This window comes from Lepidochelys olivacea (assembly GCF_965140295.1).
Source record: "Lepidochelys olivacea isolate rLepOli2 genome assembly, chromosome: 9".
Lineage (NCBI taxonomy): Eukaryota > Metazoa > Chordata > Testudines > Cheloniidae > Lepidochelys > Lepidochelys olivacea.
This window is the reverse complement of record NC_140419.1, coordinates 103,233,006-103,252,131: the sequence shown is the minus strand read 5'-3', so window position 1 is coordinate 103,252,131 and position 19,126 is coordinate 103,233,006. Positions and strand designations below refer to the sequence as shown.

Genomic DNA, 19,126 nt, shown 5'->3' with positions numbered 1-19,126 from the left:
CTCCCTAGCCCTGACCAGGGGCCTTCAGGCAGAGCCATTAGTGCCAGCTGCTGCCCCGGCCATGGCCCTCGGGGGCAGGGCTGCTCTGCCCCTACTCACCAGGGATGCCCTAGAGACCAGGAGGTGGAGTAGGTTCGGGGCCCGCAACTGGCCAGGCGCAGCCACAAGGCCCACGACAGGCTCAGGAGAGTCCTCGCTGCTGCTCTGCCCGTCCCTGCTGAGAGCTCTGCCCGCTGGCTGCGCTGCCCGCTGGCTGCCCACCAACGCCAGGGACAGCAGGAGCCCTGACACAGGGTTCAGGATGGCCTGGAGGAAGGGGGCTGTCAGTGAGGGGGTGGGCGCATTACCAGGCAGTGAAGGTGACAGTGATGCTGGTGGATCTCCCGCTAAGCTGCTGCTCCGGGAGCCGCTCACTGGCTGTGTACCTGCCCATCTGCCTCCTCAGCAGGGCTGCGGCTACAGGAGAGATGCCGTTAGCCCCCTGCTCAGCCTGAGCCCAACCCATTTTCTGCTCCGGGGCCAGTGTTCCCGGGGGGGCCCTGGGGCAGGGCGTGGGGCTGGCTCACCTGCACAGAGGGCCCTGGAGAGAAGCAGCGGGTTCACCAGCAGGACCAGAGAGAGGGGCACATAGGCAGCAGTGTAGTGAGCCACAGCCAGGGACTGCACCAGTGGGTGCTGCGAGTCACACCTGGGGGAGAAGGGGCATGAGCCTGTGGCAGGGCAGGGGACAGGAGATGCTGGACGCCCCACAGGCACTGGGTGCTGGACAGGCTGCAGCACAAGAGGTAGTAGGGAGTCAAGGACATGAGCAAAGCAAGAGGAGAGTGGTTGGCCAGGCCCTCCCACAGCACAGCTCCTAAAGCCCAGTGCCAGCCCCCGCCGGGGCCAGGGCCCCTGCAGCCAGGCCTGGCCGCTGCTCACACAGGCCCAAGCTGAAACAGGGTGGCCTGAGCACAAAGCACTGTAGGACGTGGGACTGAGTGGGGTGGGAAATGGGGGCACCTGCTTGGCCCCTGAGCAGAGCTGCGGAGGGGCCTCATCCTCAGAGGATGGGGAGGGAATAACAGGGTGGGGTGTGGGGCGGGGAGGAGCCGCTGTCTCCCCAAAGGGCCGGGGAGTGCAAGGGAAGGCACGTGGCCCCACCTGTGGCCTGCAGGTCTCTGCAGCAGCTGAGCAGCCTCCAGCGTGTGGCAGAACAAGGCCCAAAAGTGAGCAGTGTGGAAGTACTTCACCCACACCTGAGGGGCGAGAGGAGATGTGAAAGGGATGTGCCCTGCCCCGCTACCCCCAAGCCACGGGTCCCCCACCTGCAAGGGAACCAGAGCCCTCCCTCTGCCCCACCCAGCTCTGCCATCCACCCACTATTCCAGCTCTGCTCCCCTTTGCTAAGGCCCCCCCCGCACCCCCTACCACCCAGCTCCCCCAGCCCCAGTGCCTCCCCCATCCCACTACCCAGACCACCCAAATACTGCCCCCAGCCCCAGCACACCGCCTAGTCCCTCCAGCACACCACCCAGCCCCCCTGACACAGCACCTCCCCCAGCAGAAACTGCCCCCCCAGTGCCCCCAGCACACCACCAGCCCCCGCCCAGTCTCCCCAAAACATCACCCAGGGCTCATGCTACATGCCACAGTGCAGAGCGGCCCAGCGCAGCCTGCCGTCCCATTCACGGGAGGCTCGCCTGCGGTCCTGGGCGGGTCCTGCTAGCCACAGCAGGGCACGGCTCAGGATCCCTGGTGGAAGGAGGAACGCAGGGGAGCTGGTGAGAGCGAGCTCGGTAGGGGGACTCGGTGCAGCTGGGAAGTCACCGGCTCTCCCCTGCCGTGCCCAGGCAGCTGCTGGCAGTGATGGCAACCACTGTCCCCCTGGCAGCATGGAGCTTGGTCTCTGAGGCTCTGCCAGCCACCTTGCCCCAGCCCTGGCGGTGCCCGGCCAGGCCCAGTGCAGCCCACTCCACCCCTGCAGGCAGAAGCGCCACACCAGGCGGGCAGCGAGACTTTGGCAGCAGAGCTGCTGGAGCTGCAGAGAGGCCATAGCGGGAGAGGGGCTGAGGCAGGCCGCACTCCCTGCAAAAGGGTTCCCGGGGAACCTGGGCTCAGCTGGCCACCAGGGCAGCGAAATAGCCGGGCAGCAGGTAATGAGCAGCCTGGCCTGCGCTTGACAGGTCCTGGGGGAAGAGGGGCAGGGCTGCAGAGTTTAAAGGGGTATGGGAGCTAAGCCTGGGGGCCTGCCCTGGTGTGTGGCTCCAGGGGTAGAGGCCAGGCAAGGCAGCTAGCTAGCTGGTTGTTTTTCTGTTGGGTGCTATGCGGAGTGGCTGGTCTCCCTGCCCCTGCTAGGCCCAGCAGTGCTCAGCCCCATGGGCAGGGGCTGGGGTGTTGCTGGGAGCACTTCCCTGCCCACCTCTCCATTAGGGGTTGGAGCCTTGCAGGTGCTCCTGGCGTTCCTGAGTGTGGAGGGGTCAGGCTGGGGACTCGGCTACTTTGCCCATCTGCGGTGCTGGGAGTCACTGGCCACCAGAGCCCGCAAGACCCAACTTGTAGATCCAGAGCCACCCCCAAGTCTGGCAGCCTCAGGACACAGGAGCTGGATGAGCCCGAGTGGAGCTGGGGGAACAGAAGGGCAGCGGGCAGGCAGGGGCTGCCCACCTCGCTAGGCGTGAGGAGGCAGCCGGCCTCTCGAGCACCAGGTGAGTCCCAGAGCACCAGAGCACGGGGGGCTCTACGTGGGGAGGTGGTGCAGCGCAGGTGCTGAGCCGTTCCTCTGGGAGTGGGGCTCTGCAGGGGGCTCCATCCAGTCCTGGCCGTAGCTGCTGTGCTCGGTGCAGCCAAGTTCTTGTTCCTCGGTCCAGAGGAGAGGTTTGCCCAGGTGCAACTGGCACACCTGCCCTGCCTCCTTCGCAGGGCGAGCACTCGAGAGCCTCTGGTGCCCCACACCTGGCACTGGCTCCCCAAGGCCTGGGGCTGATGCACGAGACTCAGGTTTCCTTGCTGCTGCCGGGTGCCTGCTTCCTCTGTGCCACGGGGAGCAGACTCCAGCGAGCCTTTCCTGGCCGAGCACATGGTCTCGCCCTCTGTGCCTGCTACCACATCCCACCTGCATGCTGCAGGCTGGCTAGTGCTAGCCTCTGCCCTGCGGTCCAGCCCCAGGAAGGGCTGCTGAGGGAGCTGGGCAGAGGCTGCCCACAGCAGGGATCCTCCAGAACTGGTGGCTCTTGTCTCCCGCCTGAATTTTAACGTTTGTTCCGGGCTGCCCTGTGCGGATGGTGTTAGCCCCATCCCAGCATGGCTCCAAGTCAGCCAGCTCTCCACCCGGGCTGCCTGGCAGAAGGGACTGGTTGCTGCGGGCAGGTAAGTCGGGCATTCTGAAGTGTTGAGGCTCCGGGGTACCTCGGCATGGCCCAGGGTTGGGCGCAGCCACTGCCCCCTGCACCAGCATCTTGCTTGGGTGGCAAGTCCATTGTGCCAATGGATCGAGGCAGTCAGGGATGGTGCCCACTGTGGTGCAGCACAGAGAGCAGGGCAGGGGCTGCTCGGGGGGTGGGGCAGCGTGTGGAAGGGCATGACCCCAGGGGGGATGGGTTGTGGGATGGCCCTGACTGCAGGCTAGGCAGAAGGGCGTGGATTGCAGGTAGCAGACTGGGCCAGCTGGAGGGGTGGCCTGGGGTCAGGTGCTGTAAGGTGGGGAGCCCAACGCGGTGGCCAGGGCAGGTCAATGCACATGCAAACACACACTCCTGTGCCCTGCGGGAGCAGCATCACCTTGCCGTGAGGGAGGCTGTAGGTGGAGGCCGAGGGGGGGCTGGGCCTTGTTGGGGGGCCAGGCACTCTGGGGTCACCAGGTGCTCGCCGGTGCTCTCTCTGACTTGCGTGTGGGTCTGGTACGGTTGGCACAGGTGGCCTGGCTCCCCCATCACTTCTTTCTGCACAGTGTCTGCACCAGGGGCCTGTTGGCAGGTTATACGGGACCCCGGGCTCCTTCCGGGCTGGCTGGGGTGGGGCTGGGTCTTGCCCCCCAGCTGGGGATGCAGGGCAGCACCAAGGGCCTGGGCAGGGTCTTCTCTGTGCTGGCGTGGCTGACAGCCATAGGCCGAGGCTGCCTCCCCGGGAGCTGGTGGCGGGCTGTGGGCTGAGCCCAGCGAGTGCTGCAGGGTGGGGGGCCTGGCAGGGTCTTACTGCTGAAGGCTGAGCCTGGCAGTGGGAGCGCCTGCTCCCTCTGCATCTGGGCTGTTGGGATCAGAAGGGGGAGAGCTCGTGCCCTCATCTGGGCATCTCATCTCGTGCCCTCATCCTGCCCTCATCTGTGCCCTTTGCACAGCCCCAGGGGACGACCTGGCGCTTTCCCATGTGCACAGGTGCCTCGAGGAACATGCTCTGTGCTGAGTCACTCCCCCAGGGAAGCTAGGGCTCCTTCCAACCCAGCCGGCACCCCAAGCAGCACGGGCGAGATGGCCCAGGAGCCCCCATCTCAGCACGTGCCCAGCGGTGACCGCAGCACCAGCCCATATGGAGGGCACCCTGCCAGCATCCCCCCACAGGGACCCAGAGAGGGAAGCCTCCTGCCTGCCCGGATAGGTTCCAGGCTCTGTCTGCAGCTGGAGGTTAATGCATCCGCTGGCAGCCAGCTGAGTCACCGCTCCCGACAGTGCCGCTGCCCCTTGGCCCCTGGCCCTTCCTGCCTGCCCCCTCCAGCCCGGGGAGGGCGTGTTACGGCCCCGCCCACAGCCCCATCTACTGCTGCTCAAGCAGAACTAAGAGGCGTGGGAAGGGCTCGGTGCTCTGGGGATCTGTGCTGGGCACGAGGGGCCTCCACCCCGAGCTGACCCCCTCCTGCAAAGGCCCCCTCCAGCCACAGGGAATTATAACAAGTGATGGGAATGGAGCTAATGCAGCAGCTGCCCTCCCTGCAGCATGGCCTGGCCTGGGCACCCTGCGCGTGTCCCCTCAGGATAACAGCAGGACAGGTCTGAGCGGCCAGTGCCCTGGCACGGATCCCTCGGGGGCGTCACACCCCAGTGGAGAGGAGGGAGCTCTTTGTGCGCCTGCTGGGGCTTGAGTGGGTGGGGACAGAGGGGCCCGGGATAGAGGGGCAGGGGGCCCAGGGTGGGGGGCAGGGAGTTGGGGTGTGGGACAGGGGGTGAGGGAGCGGGGCAGGGGGCACAGGTGTGGGACAGGGAGTCCGGGCAGGGGGGCTGGGGGCGTGGTGTGGGGCAGAGAATGGGGGCAGGGGGCGCAGGTGGGGGGCAGGGAGTTGGGGTGTGGGACAGGGGGTGAGGGAGCGGGGCAGGGGGCACAGGTGTGGGACAGGGAGTCCAGGCAGGGGGGCTGGGGGCGTGGTGTGGGGCAGAGAATGGGGGCAGGGGGCGCAGGTGGGGGGCAGGGAGTTGGGGTGTGGGACAGGGGGTGAGGGAGCGGGGCAGGGGGCACAGGTGTGGGACAGGGAGTCCGGGCAGGGGGGCTGGGGGCGTGGTGTGGGGCAGAGAATGGGGGCAGGGGGCGCAGGTGGGGGGCAGGGAGTTGGGGTGTGGGACAGGGGGTGAGGGAGCGGGGCAGGGGGCACAGGTGTGGGACAGGGAGTCCGGGCAGGGGGGCTGGGGGCGTGGTGTGGGGCAGAGAATGGGGGCAGGGGGCGCAGGTGGGGGCCAGGGAGTTGGGGTGTGGGACAGGGGGTGAGGGAGCGGGGCAGGGGGCACAGGTGTGGGACAGGGAGTCCGGGCAGGGGGACTGGGGGCGTGGTGTGGGGCAGAGAATGGGGGCAGGGGGCCCAGGGTGGGGGGCAGGGAGTTGGGGTGTGGGACAGGGGGTGAGGGAGCGGGGCAGGGGGCACAGGTGTGGGACAGGGAGTCCGGGCAGGGGGGCTGGGGGCGTGGTGTGGGGCAGAGAATGGGGGCAGGGGGCGCAGGTGGGGGTCAGGGAGTCGGGGTGTGGGACAGGGGGTGAGGGAGCGGGGCAGGGGGCACAGGTGTGGGACAGGGAGTCCGGGCAGGGGGGCTGGGGGCGTGGTGTGGGGCAGAGAATGGGGGCAGGGGGTGCAGGTGGGGGGCAGGGAGTCCGGGCAGGGGGCGCAGGTGGGGGGCAGGGAGTGGGGCAGAGAATGGGGGCAGGGGGCGCAGGTGTGGGCCAGAGAATGGGGGCAGGGGGCGCAGGTGGGGGGCAGGGAGTGGGGGCAGGGGGTGCAGGTGGGGGGCAGGGAGTGGGGCAGGCAGGGGAAGTGGGGTCAGCCTAGCTGGCCCACTGCTCCAGCAGCTTCAGGGGCTTGGAGCAGCAGCTGCTGAGGACAGTGCCCCCTAGTGGGCCGTTCCAGAACAGCTCGCCCATGAGGCGCTGTCGTGCCCACCGGTAGAACTGGCTTGTGCCCTGTGTGGAAGCTGGGTTAACTTCTAAGCATGCCAGGCACATGCCTAGGGACCAAAATGGGGGTGGGGGGGACCCTCAGCGATGCTGGGAGCCCACGCATCAGGCTGCAGCACCTCCCAAGTCTGGCCCAGCTGCCCCTCCATCTTGATGTGGGATGGCCACTGCCATGAGGGAAGTTCCTGCACCAGGGCTCCCCCAGGAGCCTGTATGGCCTTGCCCCACGTCCAGCTGCTCATGTCCCGTCTGCTCTGTCCAGCAACCACCCTGCGACCAGCTTCACGTCCCTGAACCAGACCAGCCGGAGCTTCGCTCTCCTCATCAGGCACTGGACAGATCAGCAGCGAGTGCTACATGGGGGAGCCAGCTGGGAGAGGGATGGCAGAGAGCCAGGGGTGGGGGGCAGACACGAAGGGGTTAATAGGGCAGTGTACAGCGGGAGCCAGTCTCTGTCTGACCTGGCTAGGAGAGGGTTATCCATGCAGTTCGGTATTTGGTGCAGCTGTAGTCAGCCCATGTGTTACTGGGGACACACCAGGTTTGTTCCCATTCTCTGGTGTGGAAGGTAGGGCCCTGCCTGCCTAGGGCCTAGTGCTAGGTTAATATGGCCCTGCCTGCATGGTGGTGTTCGCAGTAGTGTCCCGGGCCCTGGGTGGGATCAGGGCCCCATTGCACTGGGTCTGGTGCTCACACGGAATAGCAATTGGGATTTAGTACAATGGGCAGCAGCCAGAGTCATCCTGGCTTTGAGCCTGGCTAATGGAACTCTGGCTGTCATCACCCACGTCCCTGTCCAATCCACTTCTGAGCCTTGCTAAGCGCATGGCCTTAGCAACACATTGTGGCAGTGAGTTCCACAGATCAATTGTTGGGTTTGAAAAAGCATTTCCTTGTCTCCATGTTCAGAGTGCTGCCCTGGAGTGTCCCTGCACTGGCCCTTTGTCTCATGTTGTAAGTGAGGGTGAGTGGTGATGCCTGAGTGCCCTTCTCCAAACTGTTCATCACTCCAGATCCCGCCATCTCACCCCCTTATTCACCTCTCTCTGAACATAGAATCTTAGGACTGGAAGGGACCTCAAGAGGTCGAGTCCAGTCCCCTGCACTCATGGCAGGACCAAGGATTATCTAGACCATCCCTGACAGGAGTTTGTCTAACCTACTCTTAAAAATCTGCAATGATGGAGATTCCACAACCTCCCTAGACAATTTATTCCAGTGCTTAACCACCCTGACAGGAAGTTTTTCCTAATGTCCAACCTAAACCGCCCTTGCTGCAATTTAAGCCCATTGCTTCTTGTCCTAGCCTCAGAGGTTAAGAAGAACAATTCGCCTCCCTCCTCCTTATAACAACCTTTTATGTATTTGAAAACTGTTATCATGTCCCCTCTCAGTTTTCTCCAGACTAAACAAACCCAGTTTTTTTCAATCATTCCTCATAGGTCATGTTTTCTGGACCTTTAATAATTTTGTTGCTCTTCTCTGGACTATCTCCAATTTGTCCACATCCTTCCTGAAATGTGACACCCAGAACTGGACACAATACTCCAGTTGAGGCCTAAGCAGCGCGGAGTGGAGCGGAAGAATTACTTCTCATGTCTTGCTTACAACAGTCCTGCTAATACATCCCAGAATGATGTTCACTTTTTTTGCAACAGTGTTACACTATTGACTCATATTTAGCTTGTGATCCACTATGACCCCCAGATCCCTTTCTGCAGTACTCCTTCCTAGGCAGTCATTTCCCATTTTGTATGTGTGCAACTGATTGTTCCTTCCTAAGTCGAGTACTTTGCATTTGTCCTTATTGAATTTCATCCTATTTACTTCAGACCATTTCTCCAGTTTGTCCAGATCATTTTGAATTTTAATCCTATCCTCCAAACCACTTGCAACGCCTCCCAGCATGGTATCGTCCGCAAACTTTATAAGTGTACTCGCTATGCCACTATCTAAACCATTGATGAAGATATTGAACAGAGCTGGACCCAGAACTGATCCCTGTGGGACCCCACTCGTTATGCCTTTCCAGCATGACTGTGAACCACTGATAACTACTCTCTGGGAACAGTTTTCCAACCAGTTTTGCACCCACCTTATAGTAGCTCCATCTAGGTTGCATTTCCCTAGTTTGTTTATGAGAGGCTTATGTGAGACCATATCAAAGGCTTTACTAAAATCAAGATATACCATGTCTACCGCTTCCCCCCCATCCACAAGACTTTTACCCTGTCAAGGAAAGCTATCAGGTTGGTTTGACAGGGTTTGTTCTTGACAAACTCATGCTGACTGTTACTTATCACCTTATTATCTTCTAGGTGTTTGCAAATTGATTGCTTTATTTGCTCAATTATCTTTTTGGGTACAGAAGTTAAGCTGACTGGTCTGTAATTCCCTGGGTTGTCCTTATTTCCCTTTTTATAGATTGGCACTATATTTCCTACCTCCAGAAGGGCTGAAAAGAAGTCCTTTGTCCTGGTCAAAGGGTTCGAATACCTTTATACCCACCCACCTCCGGGCTCTCTGGTTGTCTCTGCGGCCAATGAAAAGGACAAGCAGGGCACACCAGCTCAACTCCCCAAAATAAAGAGGCCAAAAGACGACCTTTTTGGGAGAAAAATTTATTCAGCAGCCAGCCTGCAATTCCGGGTGGCGAACCATCAGGCCCTCTTGGGCAGGTACAATTTTAACTAATTTTAACTTATGAACCTCCGTAAGTTCAAGGAGTCCCTCCCGCAGGGTTTGGCCCAGGAATTTGGCACCCTGGTGGAGGAGGGCACTGCGGCGGCTAGGTGCTCTCTCCAGATGCTGTGCGACTTGGTGGCTAGGGCGTTTGCGTCGGCGGTGGTCATGAGACGCAGCTCCTGGCTTCAGACCGCCAGCCTGTCCCACGAGATGCAGACCTTGATCCAGGGAATGGTCTAGTTTCGATGGGAACGATTCGATGGGAACGGTCTATTTTTGGAGCAGACTGATGCGAGGCTGTATGGGTTAAAGGACATTAAGGCCACCCTTCGCTTGCTGGGCATGCATACGCCGCAGTCTGCACGGAAGCAGTTCCAGCCAAGGCCGTGGCAGCCTCATCAGGGGTCTGCAAGGAGAAGGGACAGAGACACGACCTTTAGTTGCCGCCACCTTTCCTCCTCCCGCTCACCTGCACAGCCCAGCCTGGTGAATAAGCTTCTGGCCCCCGGCATGCTTCGTTTTGAAGGTGCGCTCGAGAGCGACGCCCCAGTCAATTCCCCGGATCCACCTTGTTCTTTCCTCGACCATTTCGTCCCTATTGTTCGGCCTGGTCGCAGTTACCTCGGACCGCTGGTTGCTGGACATAGTATCTTGGGGCTATACCCTGCAATTTTCAGCTGCCCTCTCTCCCACCCTTCCCTCCCCCATCCCTCTTCAGGGACTCTTCTCATGAGCAGCTCCGTGACCAAGAGGCTGAGAATTGTCTGTGTGTGGGGGCAGTGGAGGGGGTCCCACGGGACATGAAGGAAACAGGGTTCTATTCCCACTACTTCCTAATCCCAAAGGCAAAAGGGGGCCTCAGACCTGTTCTGGACCTGCGTGGCCGCAGCGAATCTCTCACAAAGTTGAAGTTTCACATGGTCTCCCAGGTCTCCATCATCCCTTCCCTGGATCCGGGAGACTGGTACACTGCCTTCGACTTGAAGAACCAAGGTCACAGACGTTTCATAGTGGGCGGACACCATTTCCAGTTGACAGCACTCCCTTTTGGCCTCTCATCGGCCCCGGGGGCATTCACAAAATGTGAACCTGAGACATTGAGGGATCCGGGTCTTCCCGTATCTCGGCGACTGGCTCACCAAGGGCAGGTCTCAGGAGCAGGTGCAGAGGAGCCTCGGTCTGGTGAGTTACACCCGCCACAACCTGGGCCTGTTAATAAACGAGAAAAAACCCACCTTAACGCCGGTCCAGGGAATAGAGCTCATTGGGGCGGTGCTCGACTCCACACGAGCCAGAGCCTTCCTTCCGGCCGTGTCGGAGCTGATCTCCCATGTAAAGAGCCGCCCGCTCACCGCGGCTCACACCTGCCTGCGGTTGTTGGGCTTCGTGGCCGCATGTACATACATGATCAATCATGCCTGGCTCCATCTCCAGCCCCTGTAAGCACGGCGGGCGCCAGCCTACATCCCCAACAGGAATGACCTGGACTGAGTAGTCCGGCTGCTGGATCACATTGGGTCATCCCTGGATTGGTGGTTGGACCCTGGGTCAGTGTTGGAGGGAGTTCCCTTTGTGACCCCATCCTCATCCCTGACTCTGGTCTCCTACGCTTCGGATCTGGGCTGGGGAGCCCACCTGTGCGAGCTAGGCACCTGGGGCTGCTGGTTGCGGGACAGTCTGGCCCTCCACATCAATGTCAGGGAGCTCAGAGCGGTTCGCCTGGCCTGCCAGGCTTTCTTGTCCCACCTGAAGGGCAAGGTGGTGCAGGTCCTGACTGACAGTACCGCCATGATTTATTACATTAACAGAAGGGGTGGTGCCAGGTCTTTGGGCGTTTGTCAAGAAGCTCTCTGCCTTTGGGACTTCTGTGTGCGGCCGGCCATAGGCGTGCGCACGGGGTGTGCCGGGTGTGCCCAGGCACACCCTAATGCAGGGCAGAGCTCTGGGGGGGCGGGGCTCCGTGCTGAGCCAAACGCTGCTAGGAGCCTCATGGTTAGGGGGGCCGGGGCGCTGGATAAGGGGCGGGGCAGTTGGGGGACGGGGAGCGGCGAGATGGGCTGTGGTGCCCATGGTCCACGGGTCGGCAATGTGGGGTGCTCTCCCCTCGCGGGCAGCTCCCCCCTCCCCGGCGTCCCTGTGCTGCGGAGAGTCTCGGCAGAGGCAGGGCAGCTCCGCATGCTGCCTCCGTCGCCCCTCCCAGAGCTGACCCGGTTCCCAGCCCATGGGCCGGGAACCTGGGGGGAGTGGGGGGTGCCAGAGCTGCCTGACTGCGCCTCCCCAGCAGGGAGGGGGAGGGAGCTGCAGGCAGAGAGAGCAGCAGGAGTCCGTCACTGTCAGACACAGATCGGGGGGGCACTGTGGGGGCAGACCAACAGATGGAGCCGGGGGCAGGAGAAAGGAGCAGTGATGGGCACCCCGGGGCTGGCATAAAATACACAGTACAGAGGGGGCTTCCTGGTGGGGGGGGGTATAGCAACACTTCCTTCCCCCACAGACCAGACCCAGGCTGCAGCTGGCTCTGTCCATCACTCTCCCCTCCCCCCCAGAGACCCACACAACCCTTTGCCCCCCTGGAAGATCCCCACCAGCCGCTGTGCCCCCATCACCCCTCTCCAGAGAGCCCCTCCCTTTGTGCCTCCAAAGACAGCTCCCCTGCCCCCTGCTCCTGAGCTCCCTACGATCTCCCCCTTTGCCTTCCCTCTCCCGCCCCCAGCTCCACTGGCCAGGAGGCTCCCAGGCCGTTGGCCACCAAGGCCGATGGGAGCTGCACCTGAGGCAGGGGCCTCCTTGCAGACGGTGCCCCCACAGCATGGGGAGGGGGAGCCACAGGTGAGCAAACCCCGGTCACCGTCATCACAGGCCCAGCAATGCTCTGGGCATTTAATTTCACTGAGGCAAGTAATTCAATCGACTCTTCCTTTCCAGACAGTTTGTGGCTTTTCCTGTAAGAAAACTTACAATTTCTTTGCAAAGAAGTCCAGTTATAGTTTTTCACTTGAGCAGTATATTTTCTGATTGTTCATAAGCTCATTTATTTTGTTAACTCAGTTTCATAGGGAATTTTAAAAGTCACTTGAATTGTAACTGTTTTTTTCCATTGGTCCAAAAACACATGGAAGATGTTCAGATTTTTATTTCTGTGGGCCAAACCATGTAGAAATGTAAATGTCAGAGCTAGAAAAGCTCTGCAAGGGTATGGGTCCCTCAGGAAATTGTCCTCAAGTCGTTCATTCTTCTGGGCACTCCATTCTATTGTTCCCTCTTACAGTGATAGAGATTGGTGTCTCCACCCTCAGGGGAGATGCAGAAGACTGGGCCAACCCTGCAGCCACTCTGCCTCCACCCTTGTTCTCTGTCTGTTGCCTCTACCAGCCCCTTTGGTCTCCCTGGGATTCCCCCTGCCATTCCTCCCTCTGGGTCTTCTCTCTCGGGAGCTTCTCATGAAGTAAAGCTGTCATTACAGGTTCTTATCTCTGTAATGTATTTAATTTTGATGTATTTATTAAGTGTTAATTAATGCACTATGGGAGTCCCCCTTCAGCCCTCTGTATAAATTGATCCTCTTCTTTCCATATGTTTTGCCCATAGGGTTTTCTGCAGCCCTAGGGCAGCCAGCAATAACCCCTGCGCCTTTGCAATGGGGTGAAGGAAGGGGACCATGAGATCCCTGTTTATGTGATTTGCAAGAAGTGTTATTACTCAGGGTACCAAATGTGTTTAAATGATATCAGTGCCTTGTAAAATCCCAAAGCAAGCTCATTTTCATTTCTCATATAATAATCTCATATACAGTATACACACATTTTTCAGTATGAGTTGATTTTATTATTATTTTAATACTACTACTAATAATAATTAACTAGGTTACTGGGGTTTTTTTCAGTGTGGAAAATTGTGTGCTATTTTACAGGTTGAATGACATAATACCCTCCTACGTCCATCACTAAGTCCGATAACTTTGTCAAGTGTCTGTCACGCAACATGGTGGTGTCTAGCCCTGTCCCATTCTTCGGGGGACAAGGGGTCCAGGGCAGCCTGGGGAGTTAGTGGGGGGCCTGGTGCTGGCAGCAGCAAGAGACCTGGCCCCAGCCCGCTCTGCTCCACCCCACCGGCTCCCAGTGTTGCTCAGGGGCGGGGGTTTAGGGGAAGGGGTGGAGAGGTAGCGGTTGTGGGGGAGAAAGAGGTGGGGTGGGGCGGGGTGTGCTGGGGCCGGGTTGCTTGCTAGTGTCAGGCCCCCCGCTAAGCCCCCAGGCTGCCCTGTACCCTGTGTCCCCCTGAAGAATGGGACAGGGCTAGGAATCGGATCGGTCTTCCATGTTCCAGTTCTTTTACAAATCTATTCAATGCTTTGCAGTCTTACCTGTTACAAGCTGTTCATGTGAAAGAGCCTTTTTGAAACTAGTACATGTAAAAAACAAACAAACAAGTACAATGTCCCAACAGTGCTTTGACTCACTCTTGATTTTGTACATTGAACAAGAATTGGCTTCAATGATGTGATTGAGGAATTTAAGTCCATAACACCTGGTGACTGACGTCTCATTCTCTAGGACAGGAAGATGAAGAAACCTTAATCTGTTCTGGTCAATTTGGGTTAGCTCATTATCTGGTTAAAGATAAAGAAAATTGAATGTATCTTTGTATACGCCTGGTTATCACTATAGCAAAAATTTGGTATTTTGTGTCTCATTTTTTAAGTTTGTATTTTTTAAGTAAGGTTTAGTTGTTGATTTAAAAAAAATTAAGTTTAGTTAAGTTTTAGTTTCTTTAGTTTGTTTGATGAATAAAAATAATGTCCCTTATGACTGAGTATTCAATAGATGTTGACATTTAAAATAAAATAAAATAAAATAAAATTCCCTGGATGTACACCTATGGGCAGGCCATTCATCTGGTAGCCACGTACCTGCCTGGAACCAGGAACATCTTGGTGGATAACCTCATGTGACGTTATGGACTTGAACTGGGACCATATAGAACATGGTTGCAACCAAGGTCCTGTAGTGGCACAAAATCTTTTATAAAGGGGGTCAAATGAGGTGTCTCACACAAGGTTGTGGTTGACTGGTTAGGATGATGCTGTCTGTGTGTGTGTATCATTTTGTAGTTAAAGTTATGAATATTGGCTCTACACTGTCTGTTGCTCAAACTCTGCTTCTGGGTGACACCCCAGACAAGCTCGTGTCAGCTCTGCCTAGCCTGCTGGATGGCCCATTAAGGACCATCAGCGACACAACTGACCCACTGAGAGAAGGCAGACACGCCTGGGGACTCAGCCAGGTGTGCAGGGACCTGCCTATGAACAGAACTCTGAGGTGTTTCCAGGCCATGGGATGGGCAGCTTGGCCTTGGGACACAGAAAGCAGAGACCACATGGCAAGAGACTATTAAAAAGCTGCGGCATCTCCTCCATCTGGTCTTCAATCCTGCTTCCGACCTCTGGAGGGACTTGGCTACCAAGAACTTGGCCATTACTGGATGTCATTGATTCCATTTAACCAATTCTAGCTCTCATCTATATTTCCTTCCTTTTATGAATAAACCTTTAGATTTTAGAGACTAAAGGATGGGCAACAGCGTGATTGGTGGGTAAGATCTGATTTGTATATTGACCTGGGTCTGGGGCTTGGTCCTTTGGGCTCGAGAGAACCTTTTTTCTTTTCTTGGGGTATTGGTTTTCATAACCATTTGTCCCCATAATGAGTGGCACTGGTGGGGCTACTGGGAAACTGGAGCGTCTAAGGGAATTGCTTGTGTGACTTGTGGTTAGCCAGTGGGGTAAAACCAAAGTCCTCTCTGTCTGGCTGGTTTGGTTTGCCTTGGTGTGCAAAGGAACCCCAGCCTGGGGCTGTAACTGCCCTGCTTGAAGCAATTTGTCCTGAATTGGCACCCTCAGTTGGGTCCCACCAGAACCAGCCTCATTACACCTCATCAGAACCTTCTCATCTCACCACAAGTGGTCACTCCATCTGGATACGGTCAGCCTGATCTTCCTGAGGTGGAGGACTCGATAGGTGGACCTGTTCGCATCCAGGCAGAACAGAAAATGCCACGTGTTCGGTTTGATCCGGGGGATGGGCAGGGGCTCCCTATCAGACGCCTTTCTCATTCCGTGTTTGGGGGTGCTGATGTACACCTTCCCGCAAGTGCCTCTGACACACACAGTCCTTTGGAAGATCAGGCAAGACAGGACGAGAATTATCCTAACAGCCCCCGCATGGCCTCGCCAGCACTGGTTCGGCATGTTGCTGAGTCTTTTGGTAGCCGCCCCGCTGCAGCGGCCCCTCTGGCCGGATCTGCTGTCCCAGAACCACGTCAGCCTTTTGCACCTGAAGCTGGCAGTGCTGCAGTTGAGAGCTTGATTACCATATGGCTAAACACGGATGAACGGGCATGCTTGGCCCGTGTCCAGCAGGTCTTGCTGGGTAGCAGAAAACCCTCCACCACAGCGACTTACCTGGCCAAATGGAAAAGGTTCACATGCTGGGCCTTGGAACAGCATATTCGGGCCGAGCAGGCCCCATTGCAGGAAATCCTGGATTATCTGATGCCCCTCAAACTCCAAAGTTTGTCCATGTCATCGATCAAGGTCCACCTGGCTGCTATCTCAGCTTTCCATCCTCTGTTCCAAGGCAGGTCAATCTTTGCTCACAACATGACGGCATGGTTTTTGAAAGGTCTGGAGCATGTCTACCTCATGTCTGGGATCCCATCTCTCCCTGGGACCTGAATCTCGTGCTGTTGAGACTCATGGGGTCTCCATTTGAGCCTCTGGCTTCTGGCTCTCTCCTGGAAGGTCTTGTTCCTGGTGGTGATAATGTTGGCCCGCAGGGTGTCCAAGATCAGGGTGCTCACTTTGGAGCCACCCTATACGGTCTTCTACGAGGATAAGGTCCAGCTGCGACCGCACCCAGCTTTTCTGCCCAAGGTCGTTTCTCAGTTTCATACTGGCCAGGACATTTACTTACCGGTCTTCTTTCCAAAGCCTCGTGCATCAGATGAGGAGCAGAGGCTACACACACTGGGCGTCAGGAGGGTGCTGGCCTTCTACATTGATAGAGCAAAGCTGTTCCGTAAATCAACCCAGTTGTTCGTTGCAGTGGCAGGCAGAATGAAAGGTCGTCCAGGGTCTGTTGGGAGGATTTTGGCCTGGATCACGGCCTGCATCCGCTACTGTTATGAGCTGGCGAAGGTGCCTCCGCTGGTGATCATGATGGCTCACTCGACTAGGGCACAAGCATTGTCAGCAGCCTTCCTGGCACAGGTACCAATCCAGGAGATCTGCAGGGCCACTCCCTGGTCATCTGGCCACACGTTTGCGTCTCATTATGTGCTTACCCAGCAAGTTTGAGACGACACTGGCTTTTTGACCGTGAACTCCGAGCCCTCCTCCAGGGATATTGCTTGTGAGTCACCTCTCATGGAATCGACATGAGCAAGCACTCGAAGAAAAATAACCTACCTTTTTCGTGACTGTTGTTCTTCGAGACGTGTTGCTCATGTCCATTCCATTACCCACCCTCCTGCCCCTCTGTCCGAGCTGCCGGTGAGAGGGTGCCTAATCTACCGATACATGAGTGCGACACTCAAGGGAGTGCCACAGCCAAGCCAAGCCTATGGATACCGCTAAGACAAAAATCTCTTATGACATGGATGCACACCTAGAACGGAATGGACATGAGCAACACATCTCGAAGAACAACAGTTACAAAAAGTAGGTAATCGTTTTTGCTTTTGAAATGAAAGCAGTCTCACATGACTCCAGGAGCTGGGGGTTTAAGAAAACACCTCAGGGACTGGAGCTTATCCTAAAGGAGACGGCTGTAATCTATCACGCAGATGTCTGCACTTGTAGGATGGGATAATCCAAGTGAGTCGATTGCCCAGACCCTGCTCCACGCCGGAGAGCTGAGACGGTGACTCAGCAGCAGCCAGGGTTCATGGCTGACTGGTTCGTTCCTGTTTAAGGATGTTTCTACTGCCAGAGGGGAGGGGGTGGTGGTGGTTCTTTAAATCTGCAGGCAGGAGGGGGGGACGGGCCTAGGCAGAAGCTCTGCAGTGAAGCAGAGCGAGAGAAAGAATCAGCTTTAGGGATTTACGCTGGTTCCTTAGTCTGCTAAAGCTCCTTGTTCAGGGCTAGTCCGGGGGGAGGTGCACGGGGGCGGCAGGCAGGGCCGGGGGCCGCTCTGGGGGAGGCGCGCGGAGGGTGACACCCGGCCCCGAACATTGGTGGAGCCGAGGCCCGGGGGCCTGCATTTGCTGGAGCCCAGGCACACCGGGCCCATACAACTCTCTGCCCCTGGCTGGACCTCCCTGCTGCCAGAGACCGGTGTCTGAGCATTCACGTTTCTATGGCAACAGCGGGCCCCTGAAGAGATTGATGTCAATTTCCACCCGAGGAGGTCACTAAAATATCTCTGTTTCCATGGCAAGGGGGGAGACCCTGCGGGGGCCAGTGGCTGCGCCCGAGCCCAACAGCAGGGGGCGCTGCAGGACTGGCGTGGGAGTGGGAACTGCAGCGGGAGGGTGCGGGCCAGTGGCAGGGCGGGGACCCAAGAGCTGCAGAGTGGGGCTGGGGCCCTCACCACTGCTCTGCAGGAAGGGAGGTGCCAGGGCTGGGGGGAGCAGGGGGAGCCTGGAGGCTTTGACAAGGACGGGAGGGAGCCAGGACTGGCAGCGCTACGGAGCCCCCAGCCAACGAGAGGCAACGAGTTGCTGCCAAGCCTGGCTCTCGGGCTGCCTGCCCGTGGCCTTCCGTCCACGGCCCGTGTCCAGGCTCCCCCAGCCTGCTGCTCCCGGCACCCAGGCAGCCTCTGGCTCCCTCCTGCGCCTGGTGCCCGCAGGCGTCTACTTCCCTTCCCTCGGCCCTCTCCGGCCAGAGGCTGCACGCTGAGCTGGCTGACGTAGGGCTGGGCCCTGGCCCGCCCCCGCCCCTGCCCTCGCCCCAGCCAGGGCCCAGCAATGAGGGGCAGGTTGGCTGCAATAATTCTCCTCTCAGGCTGTGCTGTGGGAGCAGACAGACCTGGGTGGACCTAGCCCAGTCTGGTGCCATAAGTACAGGGTTAGGCAATGTAGTCTGAGTGGTTCATGGTAAAGAGAACAGCCCCCAGCCCTGACCCCCGCCCCTCAGTCTCTCGCAGCTGTGACAATCCCCAATCCTCCCAGCCCTAACCCCCCACCACTCCAACCTCCCAAGCCCCACAGCCCAGCATAACAAACCAGCCTTCCTGGTGCCCTTGCCCTGACCCCCCCGCCCCTCCAGCCTGTTGTGTACCTGCCCACAATGGGGGAACACTGAGCCAGCCCTGGGGTAGACAAAGGCTGCTCTCTCGCGTGTGTCTTCACACAGGACACTCTGCCAGGCTGGACGTCCAGCCCCCACGGGGGCCAGTGCCAAGATTCGGGGCACAGGAGGCTCCCTAGCGAGCAGCGAAATCTGGTGCCGCAGGGGTCAGTGTTCAAACCCAGGCTGCCCGGCAGCACCAGCGTCTGCCTGTCCATGGGCTCAGCTGGCCTCGCACACCCGTGGCCGCATCCTTCTCTGGGGATGTCTCTCATTTCCTTACACACCCACTGAGCCAGGCAGCCTTGAGCCCCAGGGCAGGACTACGTCTGTGTTAGGCTCTATTTTAATCGCAGAGGTCTCAGCCATTCTCCCCTGCGGGGGCCTGATCCCACCCCCAGGACTGAGGGAGGCACCAACCTCCCAGGCGAAAGGAAAGGGAGCAATTGTGCTGATTGCCACTGTGGCGAACCGGGGGGGGCCCTCAGCCTGTCTCTGGGGCTCCCCTCAGCCATGGCAAACCCAGCCTGTGCCCCTCCCTGGGGCCAGCCCCCCTCCCATTCCTGGGGCTCCCCTCAGCCATGGCAAACCTTGCCTGTGCCCCCTCCCTGGGGCCAGCCCCCCCCCATTCCCGGGGCGCCCCTCAACCATGGCAAACCCAGCCTGCGCCCCTCCCTGGGGCCAGCCCCCCCTCCCATTCCCGGGGCTCCCCTCAGCCATGGCAAACCTCGCCTGTGCCCCCTCCCTGGGGCCAGCCCCCCCCATTCCCGGGGCGCCCCTCAACCATGGCAAACCCCTCCTGCACCCCCC

At 58.7% G+C, this 19,126-nt stretch overlaps 1 protein-coding gene across 2 annotated transcripts in view; it reads right to left on the bottom strand.

The window, feature by feature from the left end:
* Positions 1–8,970: 8,970 nt before the first annotated feature.
* Positions 8,971–19,126, bottom strand: part of NLGN3 (neuroligin 3) — a 133,338-nt gene continuing 123,182 nt past the window's right edge. For both annotated transcript variants that reach the window (XR_014712976.1, XR_014712977.1), the window contains 2 exons: positions 9,898–10,242; positions 8,971–9,439 (listed from right to left, as the gene is read on the bottom strand). The gene's annotated coding sequence lies outside the window, so the exon portion shown is untranslated. The remainder of the gene's footprint in view (positions 9,440–9,897; positions 10,243–19,126) is intronic.